General features: G+C 34.0%; 1 long non-coding RNA gene across 1 annotated transcript in view; it reads left to right on the forward strand.

Annotated features, from left to right (window-relative positions):
• The first annotated feature begins 3612 nt into the window (after positions 1-3612).
• LOC111085887 overlaps positions 3613-4955 on the forward strand; it is an 18659-nt gene continuing 17316 nt past the window's right edge. The window contains exon 1 of the long non-coding RNA XR_002610657.1: positions 3613-3623. This is a non-coding gene — a long non-coding RNA (uncharacterized LOC111085887). The remainder of the gene's footprint in view (positions 3624-4955) is intronic.

A 4955-nucleotide genomic window follows, 5' to 3' on the forward strand; every position in this document is an offset into this window, starting at 1 on the left:
CTCAGATTGCGAGTCAAGCGCCCTAACCACCTGGCCATGCCGGGCCTGCAGATTTTAGTCAATTTCATTCTAGCTAAATAAAAATAAAATGAAAATAAATGAGAACCAATTTCTGCCTTTTGCCACAGAATACGTTTCTAATACGTTTTTTTTCTATTAATCACTGGAACGCGACACTGAATTAAAACTGGAATCACTGCTGTAATGTTTAAAAAATTATTTCATGTCCTTGTTAAAAACCTTTCCAGTCACGAAACGCCACATCACATAAAAATATACACATCTGTACAAATACATGTTTTCACGTACAGAAAGATGGGAATATGACCCTGGTTTTAACCTGTTGAACCTCCAAAGATATTTTTTTTTATTTATTTTACTATTAAACTCTATGACCATTGATTATTTTTTTATCGACGATTCTTTAATTTTTATCTAACAAAAAGTAATAAAGACACACTACTTACTATTTTGTAATTCTGTGTTCCAAAAAATTTGAAGTATCACTCATCAAACTCAACAGAAACTAAGAAAATAAACGTAATATATGAAAATAGACCACTCAAGTTGACGCAATAAACAATTTTATGAACTATCATCATGCATATAACTTTTACAGAACACGCTACATAAAAAATAAATATTAAAAAGTACCTCCAACCTTAGTTACAGGTTCTGTGATTAGCCCTATATGGACTTTATAAACACACTTTTATAAACTACTTAAAAAACCAGGCCCGGTAGTTAGGACGCTCGACTCGCAATCTGACGGTCGCGGGTTCGAATCCCCGTCACACCAAACAGCCGTGGGGGCGTTATAATGCGACGGTCAATCCCACTATTCGTTGGTAAAAGAGTAGCCCAAGAGTTGGCGGTGGGTGGTGATGACTAGCTGCCTTCCCTCTAGTCTTACACTGCTAAATTAGGGACGGCTAGCGCAGATAGCCCTCGTGTAGCTTTGCACCAAATTTCTTGTAGATCAATGGCTTTTGTTGGTTATATGACTACAATAAAGCACGAGTCGTACACACAAAATTTAAACAAAATTACCTGCAACTAATTTTACTTTACTTCAGTTCCCTTATGTATATTATATATAAAATTAGTTATTTCACAGATGATTCTCAAGTCAGTTTATGTGTTTCTTTTTACAATGAGTATTCTTGCACGCCAGAACATACAATTACTCAATGCGATGCAATATCTGAACCCCACGGGTAGCGAATGATATAGTTTGTTTGTTATGAATTTCGCGTAAAGCTACACGAGGGCTATCTGCGCTAGCAGTCCCTAATTTAGCAGTGTAAGACTAGAGGAAAGGCAGCTAGTCATCACCACCCACCGCCAACTCTTGGGCTACTCTTTTTACCAACGAATAGTGGGACTGGCCGTAACATTATAGCGCCCCCACGGCTGAAAGGGCGAGCATGTTTGGTGTGATGAAAATTCGAACCTGCGACCCGCAGATTGCGAGTCGAGTGCCCTAACCACCTGGCCATGAATGATATAGGAACAAATTGTTAATTTGAGAGAGTTAATCCGGTTAATGATAACTGTTTTTTTTATTAGTTCAGTTTGTAGAAAATATATCCAATATCGTCAACCAATTTTTGGGCGATCTTGCAATTATATGTGCGATTTCTGACACTCGTATTAACTATGAAAATATCCCAATGTTGAAGACACGTACGATTACTGTTTTTTGTTGTTGTTTTTTACAGTACACAGTAAACATGTTTAGATACAAGTGACCTATTTCATATTATTATGATATGAAATATGTCCCAATGTGTTTTTCTAAGAATTACCTGTTTTTTTACTTTAAATGTTGTTCTGGTTGGTAATAGATGTTGACTGAAATAATTACTTTGGTGATTTAAGTATATCTTCATTAAATTTATCGAGTTAGTTTTTATTTATGATAACATTAAAACGAAAGTCGCCAATAACTGTTCGTTTTAGAGCAAAGCCACATTGGGCTATCTGCTGTGGCCACCTCGGCGAATGGAACTCCGGATTTTAGCTTTTTTTAAGTTCGTAAACTTACCGCTGTCCCACAGAGGGAAAGAAAACACGGAATAAAGCAGATCTGTTTTGCTCTAAACTGGCACACTTAAAGTTTGAGCTAATCTATATACGTTGTTAGTTAATAAACCAGTTGTAATCACTGGGCCCACTCTTACTCCTGTTAATGTAAACAGTTTTCGTTTGGATAAACAAGGTCAATGTAAAAAAAACAAAAAAACATGATGTGGACCAAAATCACACATACATATCTATCTATATTCTCACATAGAAATGTCCAGCCATCAAGAATCACTGCTATATGCCTGAGCCTTCTGATAAACAGCTCATAACTGAAACTGCAGTAGTGTCACCAAAAAGCACAGAAGTATTGCCAAAGCTGTGATGGCTGAAGTTGTTATAGAAGTTTCACACTAGCAACTACTAGTGTGTTAATCCTTTAGTTCCGTTGGTAAAGTACTAGCCTGTAATGCAAGCGATCCAGCTTTGAAAATTGCTTGTGGGAGATGTAGACAAAAAAGGGGGAAAATGCACCCAAATAGCGATCGTCCCCAAGCATGGAGGAAGTAATTTTTGATTGGTCAGGCAACTCAGAATAGTGTGAAAAGTACACTTTGACATGCAAGGCATGCCAGTGATAGGAGGTCTGGATGACACTTAACCCTACTTTTTATATACTAGTGGTAGTAGTGCACTAAATAATTCTTATTTAACTAAATAATGTTCCAAAGAACCTAGAATGATAACATGCACAAAATCAGACAATGTCCCATAACTATCAGAATTTTTCTGACTTTCTAACTATGCAACAAGAGCTTTTACAAATTCATCAAAGCTGGTCGATGTATTTCCATTAGAACGAAGCTTGTACTGAAAGAGAAATTAACACTTTTTCTGTACAGAAAACAACTCAACGTAATACATCATTTGAAAGATGAAACCTTGGCTTTTTATTGGTTAAAAATAATAGAGTATTAAATGTAAGAGAGAACTATTGACAAATCCTGAAATAGAGGGTGTGATAGACCATCTAACAAGAGGGGGTCTGATTTTCTATTTGATGGCTCTGTAACAGACTAAATTGAATGCTATGAAAATTATGCTTTACCTGAGCGATAACAACATTATAATAAGTAATTTACGTTAAATGTCGTACTTTTTGGAGGGGTGGTAAATACATTAGAGAAGAGGAGATGCCTAGAGAAAAAATGTCGCTCGGGGAGATTCAGCATGTTTTTTAATATTGCCTTTTAAAATTAAGAACTTAAAACTTATAAACTATTAAAATATGGATTATTAGCTACGATTTTATGTTATACTAATTGGTATAACATGAACAAACAATAAGTAGTTTAATTAAATTTTGAATGTAACTCACTAAAACCTCGTGACATGCACAGCAAAGGATGCCTGTGGCGAAAAGGTTAATTACTGCTGTAAAGTCACTAGACATTTTCTTCTTGAAAAAGCCAAGGAAACCACGGTGTGAATAAAATGACAGGTCTCACCAAAAGGAAGAAAAGAAACTATATTAATTTGAAAAACGATTTGTGGCAACCTTGTTCAGTTGCAATATCTTCAAATCACTTCTTTCCCTAGTCAATCAATTGTTACATTATTTTGTGAAAGTTGAAGTGTTTGGTATTTCTTGCAGTTTTGAAGTTTTACTTCATATATCAGAAACTATTTTGTTCATGAAATGCCATGTATGGTACAATTATATATTAGGGTTTGAAGCTGAATAAAATTAAAAGTAGAATAAAAACATACCATTTACCTCATTTCATTAGTGGATGTTTTCACAAAGAGTTAAAACTTTTAGTGCTGGATTTAGTTGCTATAATGTGTTAAAATGATGAATGTTAAAAAGAGGCTAGGTATTATTTGCTAATTACTAATCAAATTGAAATACAAATATGGCAAAAATACGACAATGAGAAACAATAATTCAAGTACATACATATATATAGTTCTAGGACCTACCTGTTGGTCCATCTTGCGCCATAAAATCCAATAAAGTAAAATTTAACATAAAAATATAATACCCAAAACATTCAAACATTTCTTAAGCCTTCCCATAAACTCCCTTAAATTTAAAAGTTAAATTACCAGTACCCACCACATTTGAAAGTAACCCATTCAAAAGACTAACAACAACCCTTTTAGAAAAATAAGGCTGTCTATGCCAAAGATGACTCTTACCTTGCCAAAATGTATATTTGTGTCCCCTAGTCCTACCATTCTCACCATTAACTAATGATTAAGTACGAAAAAAAAGGTGATGCATCTACACTATCAGTTCCCTCCACAATCTTAAAGTTAAACTCCTCAACCAGATTCCCTCTACCTCTTTCTTTTTTCAGTAGAAAACGATCGAATAAACTGTATAAAAAGATTAAATTGCAAAATAAATTATAAAAACTTACAGTTAAGATAACTGCGCGAAGATAAAGCCAAGGTACTTTGCGTACGTGCGCGTAAGCTTTAATTTTATTAACGTCTGAAATTCTTAATAACTTAGTTGTCGTTAGGGGGAAATTAGAAAATGCACAATAAGTTTTTACACAGAAAAACTTTTCATTGTGCTTATAAATCATTGTTTGACTACCTACTATTATGTTCAGTGCACCTAAAACTCTAATATATAGAATGATTTGTTAAGAAAATATGCCAATCATATCAAAAGTTAAAATCTTAGTATTTTTATCCACTTTGTAAAACAACGCCAATAAAATAGACTAATAATGTAATTTAACGGAATGAAAACTATGATTAGAAGTAATGATATTAAAGTTTAACCTACTCAGTAAACAAAATTAGAAATTAAAGTTTGTATTCAGCTCGGTCTAAGTCATTAAATTTCAAAACTCACTTTTTAATGTTACAATATCTAAAGCGTTAACTTGATTATATTCAGTCGTGTTTCACTG

This window comes from Limulus polyphemus, unplaced genomic scaffold (genome assembly GCF_000517525.1).
Source record: "Limulus polyphemus unplaced genomic scaffold, Limulus_polyphemus-2.1.2 Scaffold690, whole genome shotgun sequence".
NCBI lineage: Eukaryota > Metazoa > Arthropoda > Merostomata > Xiphosura > Limulidae > Limulus > Limulus polyphemus.